Source organism: Dasypus novemcinctus, chromosome 12, assembly GCF_030445035.2.
Source record: "Dasypus novemcinctus isolate mDasNov1 chromosome 12, mDasNov1.1.hap2, whole genome shotgun sequence".
Classification (NCBI taxonomy): Eukaryota; Metazoa; Chordata; class Mammalia; order Cingulata; family Dasypodidae; genus Dasypus; species Dasypus novemcinctus.
Window position 1 is genome coordinate 29,724,098 of NC_080684.1, and position 17,616 is coordinate 29,741,713.

Here is a 17,616-nt window from a genome sequence, read left to right on the forward strand (position 1 = left end):
GAAAATGTGTTCAAGGCGTTTACAAAAGTGAATATCCTCATATACTTTAGTGTTATGTTTCAGTTCATTGAAATTTCAGTCATTTTCAGTTAATTGACTGATTTTTTCCCTCAAAGCCACTAAAATTAAAAGACTTTTAATATCACTAAATTTACTTTTCCAAACTATGTCTATTTCTCACTTCCAAACTCTACTACTTTCCCAAAATCCATAAGGACTTGTTAATTTGAAATCAATGACACATTTTAATTTTTATCATCCTCACAATTTTTTGCTTCCTCACAAATTTTTTCCTTAAAGTTTAGTCATTCTTCAAATGGTTTTCATGCCATCATTTTGAATTTTATACAAACCATAGAGCTCTCTTTTCACTGTCCTACACAGGCTCTTCTTTCTCAGCCCATCTATGAAATATTGGCACTTCCCAGTTCTATCTTCAGAGCTCTTCCTTCTTGTTTTCTGTTTTTTGTTCTTATGCAATACCGTTTAGAGATGATTTCACCCAGTCAAATGAATCAGATCATCATTATACAACTGATTACAAAGCCCGGATATTTCCCCCATGAATCCATTGCTCAATGGACAGAACCAGTTAGCTGTTTCACAGACCCTTCACATTCTACATTCTGAAAGTGAAACTATGTCCCTTTAAGCCTTCTCCTCTTCCAGTATTAACTATTTCTTGTTAAAGATTAATCTTTTTGAGTGTGACATTCATGGATAAGATCTTCTGTGACTTGCACACCACATTCTTTGCCTTTCCTCCCCATATTTTAAGTTGTACTAAAACTATCTGCTTATAGTTCTTCATATTTCCTACATGCTGACCCCTCTGCACAGGCTAATCCTCCCATCCTTCTTTGACTTTTTAATGCCTCTTAGTCCTTCAAGATTCTCCTTAAGTATCAATTATTCGGAGAGTCTTCATTTTCCCACCCAGACTAGGTGAGATTATGCTCCTTCCTGTGTTTTGTTCCAAGTACCTGTTCCTGACCATATCTTAGACTGGATTGCATAGTGTTTCAAACATTCAATGTGCTTATATTTTCCTCTGTGTTTCTGCAACCTCCAAAGTAGAAGTTAAGCTTTATATGTTCTTACACTGCCTTATGTCTGAAATGTGTGGAATACTTAATAAATGTAAGCAGAAGAAATGGAAGAGTTGTCTGTAGATCTAGACTAATCTGTATTCTTTAATTCTTTTCTGGTCAATAAGTTCAAAGTTCTTGTTTCATGTCAGTTTCATACTGTCATTTTGAATGCATTCTTACATAAAAGGCCTGAATATTCCCAATTCTAAACTTCGTAAATGTTCCTTTTCTAGTATAGCCTCTTTCTCTTCTATGCCTTAGCCCTCTTCTTACCCTTGGCATTTTAATTTCCCATCTGCTCTTGTCGTTTGTTTCTATTGCTCTCTTTTAGATCTCTTACTAGTTTTTAGGATTATTTTTTTCCTTTTGTCCAGACATTGCTACCCAGATACCATTTTCTCAAATCTACTGTTGTTTTATTTTCTCTTATCCTTTCTTTTCCAAGCTGAAATCACCTACTCTGTTTGCAAAGATTCATTTATCTTCTAAAAGAGACTGTTGAATGTGGCGTTTTTGTGACCAGCATCCCCACCACAGACCCCAACATCCTGCCTCTTATAACAAATACTGATGTTTTTCATTTAAGGAGTTAATCTGTAACATTTACATTAAAATCAGCAGAAATACACAATATAGAGAGAGACATTTCGGAAGTTCAAGAATATTCTAACAATCTTAGGTCCTTTGGGTCTTCAGGTTCACTAGAAAATAAACTCTAAGAACATGAACAAGGCGGGAGACTTGGCCCAGTGGTTAGGGCGTCCATCTACCACATGGGAGGTCCGCGGTTCAAACCCGGGGCCTCCTTGACCCGTGTGCAGTTGGCCCAAGCACAGTGCTGATGCACTTGCACCCAAGGAGTGCCGGGCCATACAGGAGTGTCCCCTGCATAGGGGAGCCCCACGCGCAAGGAGTGCGCCCCGTAAGGAGAGCCGCCCAGCGCAAAAGAAAGTGCAGCCTGCCCAGGAATGGCACCGCCCACACAGAGAGCTGACACAACAAGATGATGCAACATAAAGAAATACAGATTCCCCTGCCACTGACAACAACAGAAGCGGACAAAGACGACGCAGCAAAAGCAGCAAAATAGACACAGAGAACAGACAATGGGGTGGGGGGAGGAGAAATAAATTAATTAATTACTGTATAAAAAAAAAGAACATGAACATTGTTCTGGTTATATAATTTTTGGCTACAGAAACTGCCTGACATGTCTCTAATTTTTAAATGAATGGATCTTTGTACCTTATATTTACTTTCTAACTCAATTTGTACTTTGCTTTTAAAAATTGGAGAAGGATCAACATAATATTGATAGCTAAAAGGCTCAGACTGCAACATAAGCGAGTTTAGAATTGTTGCCAAATCATCTTCCTCTACCCAAGATAGAATAATTTTCTTCTTTCTTTAAAAAGTTTCCAGCACTATCTGGATTCTTAAAACCATTTCTCTCATATCCACTCTCCTAGACCACTTGCCAACATAATCTAAAACTAATTAATTAATTAAACTTTTCATATTCATGGTATTAATTCTTCCTTTTCTTTATGCACATACTAATAGGTTGACTTAACTGTCAAATTCTCTATGCTATATAGTGAATAAGTTTTTTTAGAGAAACAAATAATTAAGCATAAAAACAAATCAATAAAGCTGCCTTTTCTAAATGAAGAATTAATGTCACTACCTTCTTATGCCGTGGGACTCTTATAAATTCATAGAAAAAAAACACTGCGTTATTCCACTTTTAACTGCTTTTCTAATAGCACTCCTGTTTCCTCCATCTCCTTGTCCATCAATCTACTCCAAATAGAACAGCATACTGACCCAGTTCTCACATAGAAAAGCTCATTCTACAATATTTAACACCAAAATAGATTATCATTCTACAGTAGCTGTAGATGGCCTCCTTTGAGGGCTAAAAAGCACAGGTTTAGCCAATACCTCTTTGCTTGTGATTTTTCTACCCAGCCTAGGAGATATGATTCATGATTAATAATCTTTGTTGTAGTGGAAACCAAAAGCATGAGTTTGGAATCACACACATTCATAAAAGAATTCTGACTACATGGCTTTCTAACAACCCATGTTACAAAAAGATGGACCTGATCCTGATATTCTCAAAGACAAATAATAAAAACAAACAAAACTAATTTGCAGAGTTACTGGGAGATTTAGAAATAATACATACAAAGAACTGTAACAGTTCTTAAATAAACTGTATATTTTATCATTATTAACAGACTGTGGCACATTCTGCCAAATAACATTCTATCATATCCCCACAGTACTTATGGAAGCCAGCACTTTGTGAACAGGCTATCGGTTAATCACAAACACAATTATTAGCACAAAAATATCATTCAGAAAGAATATTACATTACCACTTCTGAGTATCTGAAAGACAAAATTTACCTACTGAATGATTTGGCTTGTTGTCTGCCTTCTTTATACTATTCGTACTAACATGGTCCATTGCCAAGACCTTAAATTTAAATAGCCTCTCTTCTATTTTACTCTTCTGTAATACACTATCACTTTTAATCCTCCTCTTACTTTCCATTACTTAATAAGTCAGGGGGAATATATCTTCACTTTCTTTCTTTAAAACATTTTTTATTTTTATTTATCCCTTCCCTTGCGGCTTGCTTGCTGTGTCCATTCACAGCACATTCTTCTGTGTCTGCTTGTCTCCCTTTGTTGGGTCACCTTGCTGCGCCAACTCTCTCTCCCGCGTGAGCTGTCCGCTCTCCACAGGCATGGGTGTGGCCCCTCAGCTCTTCACAGGCACAGGCCAGCTTGCCTTCACAAGGAGGCCCTGGGACGTGAACCCAGGGCCTTCCATATGGTAGATGGGAGCCCAATCTATTGAACCACAGCCACTTTCCTCCACTCTGTTTTGAACGGGAATTCTCTTCTTCTCCTAGCTTAATTGGGTCTTTTCCTCTCAAAAATCTTTTCACAAATGCAGATTATGCAAAATTGTGACAAAGATGAAATTCGCTTGTGCTACTCAGTAGTCCTTGTTCTACACAATCCCCCTCCCCAGCTCCCACCCACCTAAACCCCCAGCCTACTTTGCCTGACTCCCCCAGGTATACTGGCTGTGTGCCATGATTGCAAGGAGTGCTCCACTCTGACATGCTCTCAGGTCCACTCTTCCCAAAGAATAAAGCGGCTCTGTGTCCTTTTTCTCCTCTGTTCTATTAAAGAACATCTGCTTAAATCAATGTCAGAACTTGTTTCCACTTGGCTGTTAGAAAACATGAGATAAGATATTTTAAGTGGAACTATTGTATCTAGTTTCTGCTATGCAGGGTTCTATATTATAAACTCATTTAATTTACAATAAAGTGATCACTGTATTTATTTATATAATATTTTGTTTTCTTCTTCTAGAACCATTTGCGTCTGACTAGGCTATTTAATGTGTGACATTCAATTAGAATCAGCAAGGGTGTTTTTGCAAATGCAGATTCCTGGGAATCAGACAGACCCAATATATTTCAACAGGGTAGTGGCGTATAAGTAGAATGCTAGTGGAGAAATCTTATTTTTAATATCATAATCAAGAGTTTCATACATATGTTAATGTGTGAGAACCAATCAGGCAAGTGTGTTGCCCAACCCCAACACCATCACCTATACCACCCTCCATCAGTGCTGCTCCTGTATCATGTTTCAAAAGCAATCACTTGCTTTATATATTTACATTATAATTTCAGATGCAAAGGATGGATAAATAAATAAAATATTAACTGACGTATAATCCCTGTTCTTATTTTATTGATGTGACCTTGTCATGTACTTTTCAGTAAAAGGAAAACTCTCTATTTTTTTTCCTGGAACAATAGCTGATATAGTCCTTAACCAGCACTATTCTTTTTTGTATTGGTAACTATAAAACTATGCCTGATCTGCAAACAGTCTGTAGGATTCCTGTTCTTTTTCTATCACTTAATGAAATGTTGTCCTCCAAGGAGACAACAATTAGTTATAGGAATGATTTTCAGTCATTTTGCTTAAAAATATGTTATATAAATAGCATGTGTCCTTTGGGTCTTGAACAATGAAATCTTCTCTTAATGGAGATATGCATTATGCATTCAGATGAAGGACTTATGAACAAGGCTGAACTTGGCTAAAGGGACCATCAGAGGGAAATTAACGCTTATGCAGGAAAACTACTGAAAACCCCAGTAAGGGAATCAGTGCTAAGGGAGCATAGTTTAAGATAAAGATATTAACAAAGCACAAACATTCTTCAGTGACAGGCTGTCACATATACTTAAGTGAGAGTTAAACTCTCAAGATTTTTCCAGCAATCCATAAATAACTGAAACTGTTTTTCTTTGAGATCTTTCCATTGCCCAAAGACTGGCTTCTTTGCTAACTTCCCACATAACCAACAGCTTATTCAAGGAAAGAAAAATAGAGTACTTTGTTTCCAAATTCCTCAGATTGTTTCTTCCCCTTCAATCCTCTTTCTTTTATAAAAATCTTATTTTTGCCTTTGTTATATAAAATTAATTTACTAATGGTTTCATTTTTGCATGAGTAAACTAGTGTATTAATCAGTTACAAAGATGTATTCATTGCATTAATCTTTGATTTTGGTTGAAGACCTACTTCTTTCTCAATGACTTCGGATCACACAAAGAGCAATAAGTAGAACAGACTATGGAGTAATAAAAACTGGCAACATTACTGCTGTCTCCTTACTCAGAATCCCCTCTGTGCGCATCAAGAAAAAGTTGCCTTAAAGAAATACTCTTCTCAGCTTCGCAAATCCTATACTGTGCTTCATGAACAACAGCAAAAAAATTCTTCTCTTTCCTCTGTCAGCAAATTGTTCTCTAGTGAAATTAATTTGTCTTCCTTAGGTATTAAGGGGACATTTTTGTTGAACTAATATATATTCAGTCAGAATTGATTATTTCTCCTTAGATTTTTTTATCATTAAAGAGACATTTACAATTTAGAAAATGATGAGGATTTTCAATGCTGAAATTTTAAGCAAAGGGTTCCCCTTTTCAGATCTATTTTTCAGGGGGTTAGAAGACATGTTTCTGTATATCCATAAAATTACACTACAGGGATGATTACTTATGGATACATAAATATATATAAGCCTTGGCTATGACCTCAGTCTTTTCAAAGAACTACTGAGTAGCGTCAATAGTATGTCTAGAAAGTTATTCCTTAAATTATTTTAAAAAATGAAATAAATGCAACTGAACTCATTACAGAAGAAAACACACTAAAATATCTCTTCCCTTGTCAAAAATAAGAAATTAATTATCATATCTACCTTATGGTACTGTCTTAGTTTTCCAGGGCTGCTATGACAAATACCAATCACTGGTTGGCTTAATCCACAAGAAATCATTGGCTCACAGTTTTGGAGACTAGAAGTCCAGAATCATGGTGCTGGCAAGGCCAGGCTTTCTCCGAAGTCTGTAGTGCTCTGATGATGGCTTTCTCTCAACCCTCCATCACATGGCAGTCTGCCTCCTCCTGCCTCTTTTTCTGGTTCCTATATCTACTGCTCAGTCGTCTCCTTATAAGGACTCCAGTGACAATAAATTATGACTCATTCAATTTGGTTTCTCCTTAGCTAATAATTTAGTCAAAGCTCTTATTTAACAATGGGTTTGTACCCACAGGACGAGGGATTAGGACTTGAACATACAAGTCTTTTGTGGAAGACATGATTCAGTCCCCCACAGGTTCTTATGGTTTCCATGCTTTTTCATGATTTCAGCTGGCAGCTCATTAATGGTTTTAACTGCTTTGTGTTAAGGGAGATATATCTTTGTGCTGGTTTATGTGCATATCTACACTAGGTATGTCATCAGCCTGTGTTTACTCTCCACACATTTCCTGAAAGTTTGGAGTTCTCCTATTTTCCCATTTTGAAGATTTCTTCTACAAAATCTGTCACTGGAGAGTTTCCTTATTTTAAATGTTGGAAAACATTTTCCTTTGGTCTTTGTTGAGATTAGAAGAAAGGCTAATGTAAAGAAGGAGAACAAATGAACTTTCTCTGCCTTTTTTAAGAGCTTCTGTTTTGAACATTCTGAATAGGAAGTTAGCTTTCTTATTCTAAATAATACATGTTTGTCCATTCAATCTCCTTGAGGATGCTGGAATTATCTGTAATTATAAAGATTTTGGTGACACAAGTTAAAAAGTCCTTAACGAAATTTCTGTGCAAGAAAACTTGAAAAAAAAAAAAAAGAAAATAGAGAGCAATAGGGACACTATCCTTTGAGACAGTTAGATAGAAGCACACATAGGCTACATGCCCACCCTAACAAGAAAAAATGCACCTGTCTGATTGACTTTCTAGTATATTTACTAAGGATAGGACTATGAGAGTTTTTAAATAATAAAATTAATTAACTTAAACTTATCTCCCACGATATAATAGTTGGTAAATTATCTACTAGACATAGAAAACATTGATACAAGTTACTTCAGTGGATCATTTATCACAATTAGTGAAGCAAGATTGATATATTACTAATAAGTAATTTCCATTGTTTATTTTGATTTCCTTAGTTTTTACCTAATATATTTTTCTGTTCAAGGAACCAAACCAGGATACATTATATGAAATTTTCATGTCTCCTTAAGCTACCCATGGCCATGGCAGTTTTCAGATTTCTTAGTTTTTGGTGGCATTGACATTTTTGAGGAGTACTGATCACATACTTTGAAGACTATCCCTCTATTGTGATTTATCAATTGCTTGTCTGATGATAAGGTTGGAGTTATGGGCTATTGGGAGAAAAATCACAGAGATAAAGTGTTGTATTCATCACATTCTATCAAGGGTATATATTTTTTATTATTAACATGATTTATGACAGTTGATGTTGACCTTGATCATCTGGCTAAAGCAGTGTTTATCAGGTTTTTCCATTGTAAAGTACTTTTCACCATTTTCTTTCTTTACCATACTCTTTGGAAGGAAGTTACTATGTGGTGTTTTGCTCCATCACCCTTTAGGTTGGTGTATCTACACAATTAACTTGGAATTCTTACGCTCGGGATATTTGTCTCTTTTCTCCCATTAATTAAGGTAGTCTGTCTTTTGTTTATATTAGTATGGACTCAAGTATATTTATTTATTTTATACTTTGGGTAATAATTAATTCCACATTATTTATTACTCCATTTTGATCCAGCTTTGGCCATTGGGAACTCTTTTGGTTGGCCCCTGTCCCCTTTTCATATAACCCCTACAAAATGTATTTTATTCTTTTAGCACCTCTTTACTTTCTGGTACTGCAAAATCTTCCATGTTCATCTTGTACTTGTCCTGCATCAGTCTTAAAATCAGCCATTTCTCCAAAAAGTCCTAGTTCCTTTTACTGGAAGTCCTATAGAAACCAAAATCTGCACACTAAGTATATTCATTGCTACTAGGCTGTTATGTGTTTTTAGTCCTATCACCTTTCAGAGCAAAGAAATATATAAGCAAATCAACCCTTGTATATTCACGTATCTATAACTACTTCTGTATGTGACCATCTGCATCTGTAGTAAAATAATCATGAGTTTTTGCTGATGTCTCAAATTCCAATCCATTGTTCATTTATCATTCTATTCTCCTCTCAATCTTATTTATGATTTCCTTGCCAAATAGTGAGAAACCTGGTTCCCATTTTTCACTACTAATTTACTTTATTGTTTACTTTTAGCATACATGAATAGCAGTATGAAAATTATTAACCTGTATCTCTGTTGGAAATTTTATCAACTAGAGTACAGTGCTTATGTGCAGTTCCATTTGCTTTGATCTTACAGAAACCATCCATTTCCAAAATCAGCACTTTTCCCCTATCTCCCTTCAATAAGGTTGTTTCATACATTTGTAGTACAGTGAGATTCTCTTGTCAGGGTCTTTTACTTTCATTGAACCCCAAATCTCCTAAACGGTTTTACAAAATTTTCATGCATAGAGATGAACTCCCTGTACTATCAAGTTTAGGGAAATTGACAAATGCTTAATGTCATGTGTCTGCCATTATGGTATCATACAGAACAATTTTTCTGCTCAAGAATACTTATGCTTCACCTATACATTCCTGCCTCCTCCCACAGATCCCAATTAACACTTATCTTTTTTTCTGTATCTATAGTTTTCCCATTTGCAGAATATTACATAATGGAATCATATAGTATGTAGCCTTTCAGATTGAATTATTTCATTTAGTGATATGCATCTACGATTCCAATATGTCTTTTTGTAGGTTGATAATACATTTATTTTTATCACTTAATTTGTTTATTCATTCACCTGTTGATGTATACCTTGGTGCTTTTAGTTTTGGGGTATTATAAATAAAGCTTCTATGAACATAAAGCATAAAGTTTCTTGTGTGGACATCAGTTTGCAATTCAAATGGTGAAATATCTAGGAGCATGATTGGTGACTCATATGATAATTATATTCAATTTTATAAGAATCTGCCAAAGTGTTTCCCAAAGTGACAGTACCATTTTGCATTCCCACAAGCAATCAATGAAAGCTGCTGTTGCCATGCATTCTTGCCATCATTCACTGTAGACAGTTTTCTGCACTGTACTCATTTGAATAAGTTTCTACTGCTATCTCATTGTTGTATTAATTTTCCATTTTCTCGTGACAATTGATGTTGAATATTTTTCATATGTTTGTTTTCCAAACCTGTCTAACATCTTAGATGGAGCTTCTGTTCATATCTTTGCTCATTTTTAACAGGGCTGTTAGCTTTTTTATTACTGAGTTGCAAGTATTCTTTTTATAGTTTGGATACAATCCCTTTATCAGATATTTCCTTTATCAGAAATTTGCAAGTCAATGTCTTGTCTTTTTATTCTCTTAACCGTGTCAATATTTCAGAAAGAATATATCTTTCATGGATTTCCTTCTGGTCTTATATCTAAAATCTTAGCCACATAAATGTCACATAGATTTTCCACTATCTTATTTCATTCAATTGTATCGCTTTGTTTTATTTTTGTTCTGTGATGCATTGTGAGAAATTTTGTGAATGGCTTAAGATCAGTGTCCAGATTCAGTTTTTATATATGGATATTTAATTGGTCCAGAATCAATTTTTGTAAACCTTATCATTTCTCCCATTGAATTGCATTTACTCCTTTTATTGTTAATGAGCAGGTGGCTATATTTCTGTGATTCTATTTCTGGGCTTTCTAATCTGTTCCATTGATCCATATATATTATTTTAGCTATGCATGCTTTCTTGATTACCATAGCTTCATAACAATTATAGAGGCTTGTACATCTATGTATCAGAAACAATTTATTAGAAAATTGTTTTATAAATGTGATAATAAAATAGTGTAAATATGCAATTTAAATAAACCTAAAATAGATACTATATACTTATACTGAAAATTTTAATAATAAAGTATAATATGAAAATGCACTAGGAATTTCAGGAAAAAGGCATAAAATAATATACAGACAGGAGCAGGCTATCACCTAAAAACAACAAATTAGAAAGTACAGAGCAAAGAAATGAAATACCAACAGGTAAATCAAATAATATTTTTACAAATTTAATATGGGAAAGAATAGATAAACATTTGAAATACATATGTATATTCCTGAACATATAGAATGACACATTTTAACATATATAGGCATACTCATAATGTAAGAGTCAACTTTGTCCACATAATTTCATAAAATTAAGGTGTTTACAATTAAAATACTCAACTTTTCATTTCTAATTAGAGATATAAGGAGCTATATAGAATATAATAACATCAAGAGAAAAAAATCCTCAACACCTGCAAAATCAGGAATTTTCTTGGGAGTATCTGAGAACTGAGGACAAAGGTCAATATTAGACTTTCATGGTACTTTACTGGAATTGTAGTTGGTGTTGGGGTTTAAGATATATTTAGGGGATTTGAAGCTCTGGACTGACAATATGATAGCCAGGCCCTGAGCCTCAACAGACTTCAGCTCCTACAATCGGATTTATTGGACTCACTTCACTCAGCTAACATGGAGTTGAAGAAGGACAACCACCACACCATGGAGCCTAGAGTGCCTACAACTGAAAGCAGGAGGATTGCATCCAGTATCCATGTGGAATCTGAGCCTCCTCTTGATATAGAGATGCCACGGACATAACCAATCCAAGGTCCACAGAGAAAAAGGTGGCATTGGAGTGGAGAGGGAAAAGTGGACATGGTGGCTGATATGGGTATGGGGAATGGCAGGAAGGGATGAGATGTGGAGGCGCCTTTGGGACTTAGAGTTGCCCTGGATGGTGCTGCAGGGGCAACCACCAGACATTGTAAATCCTCCCAGGGCCCACTGGATGGAATGTGGGAGAGTATGGGCCATGATGTGGACCATTGACCATGAGGTGCAGAGATGCCCAGAGATGTACTTACCAAATGCAATGGATATATCATGATGATGGGAGTGAGTGTTGCTGGGGGGAGAGTGGTGGGATGGGGGTGGTGGGGTTGAATGGGACCTCATATTGTTTTTTTAATGTAATATTTTTACAAAATCAATTTAAAAAAATTTAAAAAAAAAAAGGTCAATCAGGTAATCTGAAATCTGGGGAGAGGTAGTTGCCTGTAGGGCAAAATAGAGACAGAGTATTGGCTTTTCTGTAGATGACACCACCAAAGATAATATAGTTCAATAAAAGTATACTGCTAGAAATTTTTAAAGCATTGCTAAAAGTCAAGTTTGGGCTAGTTAATGAATGTAAAGTCCCTGAAGCCATATACATGAGAGATTTCCTACTCATTTCCAGGCTTTTTCCCAAGGAATCCCATCAGCAGCTCATAGGGATGATAGAGAAGAAACTTGAGAAATTAAGATTCCTATGGAGTGCTTGTTGGAAGAGCAGAAGAGCAGTTACTGCCCCATTTCTTCTCAGACCCACATTCTGTAATTCTTATATTAAACAAAAGAATTAGTTTTTAGAGGGAAGACCATCAAAACCTGTAGGCTTAGGACACTAGTGGATATAAATTTAAGTGGTGGGAGGAAGAAGACAGCTAAACCCTGGGATTGCCTGGAATATATTCTCTGTCTGGCATTAGATCAGGGGAGGGGCATGTGCACTTGTAGAGGCCACATCCCCAAGACCACGGTTCATTGTGAATGATGTTTAAAATTGAGTCTTAATCACATGATCACTGACTGTACCCCAAAGAGACTGCCTAGTACCAAGGCACAGCATAAAACTTACATACATGTGTGCAAATACATATGTATGCATAGGCTAATGTACATTCATTCACACATATATACATATATAAATAATTTTCTATGAGCTGATATTGCTTTACAGTAAGACAAAAATAAGTCTGCTTTGTGTTTCTCTTTGAAAAGAAAATTGTCTTTAAACATCAGAGAATCACCCCTTCCCACCTCCCACCACCTCTCTAAGAAGCATTAAGGAAAAAGTAATAACAGATGGGAAAGCTGGACAAGACAGATTCTCTGTAGGAGATGTAAAGAAAAGTGTAATTAGCAAACACCTGGAATACAAGTTACCATTACAGTATTGTGATTTCTGTGTGGAAGTGATGATAACCATAGCAACAAGAAATATCTAACCATTTTAACTGCTAACTAGTTTAACAAAAACACCCACACCAAAGGGTGAATGGGAAAAAAGCTGTACTCATTTCTAAGCATAAAAATGTTAATTTTTATATATACTGTCCTAAACAACAACTGGCGTTCATCAAAAATTCTGAGGCCACAAAAATCGGAAGAAAAGCACATTCTAGAAAGAAAAACAATCATTAGAACAAGATTCTGATATAATACAGTTTTGGACTTAAAGAATGAATTTAGAGTTATCATACTTATGGTAGTTTGAAACTATCCCCAGGAAAACATGTTCTTGAATTTAATACATTCCTGTGAGTGGGAAACAGTTGTAAGTAGGACCTTTTGATGAGGCTACTTTAGACCTCAATTAGGATGTGTCTTAATCCTATTATTGGCGTTCTTTATAAGAGAAAGAAATTTAGAGAAAAAGGAAAAAAAAAAAGCCAACAGGAAGCAAGAAGCTGAAATGGAACCCAAAAGAGAAGAAAAGACCATGAGGTACCACCATGTGCCTTGCCACCTGACAGCTAAGTAACAGGGTTCCACCAACAGGCAACTCAAGTATTCTAGGCTTGGGGAAAAACATTGCCTTGATGATGTCTTAATTTGGATATTTTCCCAACTTCAAAGCTGCAAGCTAATACATTTCTATTGCTTAACTCAATTTATTTCATGGTAATTGCTTTAAGCAACCTAGAAAATTAAAACAATGTGCAATATATTAAAGCCTCTAATTGAGATGGTAGATAACATATAAGATCAGTTGGGTACTTTCAGTAGAGTCATGGAAACTATAAAAGAAAATGCTATGATCCCATAGAAGTGCATTTCCCCCATATTCCACCCCAAAATCAACATCCTGTACTAGTGACCTCTCTGTTATAGATCCCGAAAGTGGATGAATATTCACATATTTTTATATTATTAATCACTATCCTTGGATTCCCCAATATCCCCCATTTTATCCTCTAACTTTTCCATCTTTCAAAGTATTTTTATCAAGAAAGGATGCTGAATTTTGTCAAATGCCTTTTTTTGCTTTGATAAAGGTGATCATGTGATTTTTCTCCTTTGATCTATTAATGTGATATATTAAATTAATTGATTTTCTTATATTGAACCATCCTTGCATACGCAGGATAAAACCCATTTGATCATAGTGTACAATTTGCTTAATATGTTGTTGGATTCAATTTTCAAGTGTTTTGTTGAGGAATTTTGTATCCATGGGCATTCAAAAGATTATTCCATAATTTTCTTTTCTTGTAGCATCTTTATATGGCTTTGGTATTAGGATGATATTGGCTTCATAGAATGTGTTAGAAAATATTCCCTCCTCTTTGATATTTTGGAAGAATTTTAGTACAATAGACTTTAGTTCTCGTCAGAATTACTGGGAGAATTCATCTCTGAATCCAACTGGTCCATGGATTATTTTCTTGGGAGGTTTTTGATGATGGACTCAATTCTCATAATTTGCAATTTGTCTATTGAATTCTTCTAACTCTTGTTTCTTCAATGTAGGTTCCTCATGTATTTCTAGAAGTTCATTGATTTCCCCTATATTTTCCAACTGTCAGCATAGAATATTTCATAGAATCTTCTTTGATATACTCTTTATTTATGAGGGTCAGTGATGATGTCCCCTCTCATGTTTCTGATTTTATTTATTTGTATTTTCTTTCTTTTTTCTTTCTTAGTCTAAGTAAGGCCTTGCTAGTTTTATTAATCTTCTCAGGAAGACAGCCTTTGATTTTGTGAATTCTCTCTGCAGTTTTTTTTTTTTTTTTAATTTTCAGTGTCATTTAATTTTACTTGAATCTCCTTTCATTCCTTCTGCTTATTTCAGGATTGCTGCTCTTTTTTCTAGTTCCTCCAGAAGTTCAGTAAGGTCCTTGATTTTAGCTCTTTCTTCTTTTGAAATATAGGCATTTAGGGCTATACAATTCTCTGTCAGCACTGCCTTCACTGCATCCCATAAATGTTATATGTTTTGTTCTCATTTTCATTCTCTTTAAAATATTTACTGATTTTCCTTGCAATTTCATCCTTGACCCACTGATTGTTTAAGACTGTGTCTTTTTATTTTTTTATTTTTATTTTTTTGTCTTTATTTTTTTAATGTTATATTCAAAAAATATGATGTCCCCATATACTCCCCACTCCCCTCACCCCACTTCTCTGCCCATAACAACAACCTCTTCCATCATCATGAGACATTCATTGCATTTGGTGAATACACCTCTGAGCACCACTGCACCTCATGGTCAATGGCCAACACCATAACCCACACTCTCCCACAGTCCACCCAGTGGGCCATGGGAGGACATACAGTGTCTGGTAACTGTCCCTGCAGCATGACTCAGGACAACTCCAACCCACGAAAATGCCCCCACACCACATCTCTTCTTCCCATTCCCTACCCCCAGCAGCCACCTTGGCCACTTTCTCCACACCAATGCCATATTTTCTTTGATTACTAATCACAATATTTCATGAATAGAATATCAGTAAGTCCACTTTAATCCATACTCTATTCCTCTACCCTGTGGACCCAAGAATGGCTGTGTCCACTCCACATCTATATCAAGAGGGGGCTTAGATTCCACATGGATGCTGGATGCAATTCTCCTGCTTTCAGTTGTAGGCCCTCTTGGTTCCCTGGTGTGGTGTTTGGCCTTCTTTACCTCCCTGTTAGCTGAGTGGGGTAAGTCCAGCAAATCAGAGTGTAGGAGCTGCAAGTCTGTTGAGGCCCAGGGTCTGACTATCACATGGTCAGTCCAGAGATTCGGGTCCCCTGGGTATACATTAAACCCCAGCACCAACTACAGTTCCAATAAAAGTAACAGGAGAGGCCTGTGGGCAAAGATCACATCTGAGTCCAGCTCCATCACACAGAAACACAAACTCCAAAGTAGGGCCAACTGACATGGCACTGAACTCCATCTGTCATGACCATGGAAACTGTGGGTCTCTGCAGCCCTCAGAAGAACCAATACCTGGGGTTGCATCTACTTTTATCTGTCTCTGGGACTCTGCTCAGGTGTGCAAAAGGCCAACCCTTCTTTAAACCTCTCTGTTTAAATGTGAATTTTTCAGTTTTCCACCCATTATCGATTTCCAGCTTTAATCTCTTGTGGTCAGAGGCAGTGTATTGTATAATTTCAATCTTTCTAAATGTTTTGAAACTTGTTGTATGAGCTAACATGTGGTTTATCCTGGAAAATGACCAATGAGCTTGCAAGAAGAATGCATATCTCACTGTCTTAGAATGCTATGTTCTGTATATGTTTGTTAGCTCTAAATTCCTTAACATACTATTCAAGATTTCTGTTTCTCTTTGATCCTTTGTCCCGATATTCTGTTTATTGCTGAGAATGGTTTATTGAAGTTCCCCATTCTGAAGGTAGAGGTGTCTATTTCACTCCTTGGTTTTGCCAGTGTTTACCTCATGTATTTTTGGGGCACCCTAGTTAGGTGCATAAATATGTATGATTGTTCTTTTTTTTTTTTCATGAAGTGCCCTTTTTATTAATGTATAGTGTCCTTCTTTGTCTCTTACAACAGTGTTGTATGTAAAGTCTATTTTGTCTGATATTATACAAAAGAGCCACCCAACTCTGTTTTTAATTATTGTTTGTGTGGAAGATCATTTTCCAACCTTTCATAAGCAAACTTATTTATGTCCTTGAGTCTAAGGAGAGTCTTGTGTAGACAGCATATAGATGGGTTATATTTTTTACCTATTCTGCCCATCTGTGTCTCTTAATTAGAGAGTCTCTTAATTAAAGAGTTTATCCATTAACCCTCAGTGTTATTACTGTAAATACAGCACTTATTTCAACCTTTTTTTTCTTTAGGCCTATATATGTCATGTTTTTTTCCTCTTTTCTATTTTTTACCCTCTTAGTTACCCTTACTAATGCTCTCTCTTTGTACACTCTCCTCCTATCCTCTCTCTCCTGTCTTTTCCTTTCAGCTTGGAGAACTCTCTGTATAATTTCTTGAAGAGTGAGATTCTTGTTGATGAAAGCTTTCATTTTCTGTTTATCGGTGAAGATCTTAAACTTCTTTCACATTTTCAAGGGACAATTTTGCTGGATAAGAATTCTTGGCTGCAGTTTATCTCTTTCATCATCTTAACTATATCACACCAATGCCTCTTGCCTCCATGGATTGCCATGAGACATCAGCACTTAGTCTTATTTTGGTACTCATATATGATTGATTTCCCTTCTCTTGCTCCTTTCAGAATTCTCTGTTTTATCTTTGGTGTTTGACAATCTGCTTATTATGTGACTTGGAGTAGATGTGCTAGGATTTATTATTTTGGGGGTACGCTGTGCTTCCTGGTTATGCACATGCAGGTCCTACATCTAGTGTATTTTTAATTTCTTCTATTGTGCACTTCATTCTCATTAGATCACTTTTTTAATGTATGTTTATAATTTCTTCTATATGCTTACCCTGTGTCTTCCTAATATACCTTATTTCTTCCTTCATTCCTTGAATTGATTTACCGGATTTGTGTGGGTATCACTGATTAGTTTTTTTTTTTTTCCAAATTATGTGCCCTATCTGTTTTTGTTTATGTTTTTTAATTTGTTCTTTGCCTGGGACATGTCTTCCTGTTCTTTAGTATGCCCTCTAATTTTTAGCTGGTGTCAAGGCATCTATCTATCTTGATGGGATTACTCCATTGGGTAGTTTCTTTTCTTATCTAGATTTTGTTGTTTTATTTCCCTTTGTGTTAAGGCTCTTTTTTGATACTTGGATCCAATTATTCTAAATCTTCACATTGCCCATGTTTTGTTGAAAAAAAATAAAGAAAACATAACAAAAAAAAAAAAAAGAAAAAAGAAAGAAAAGGAAAGGAAAAAAGGATTTGAACAAAAAATAGGAAATGGAAGGAAG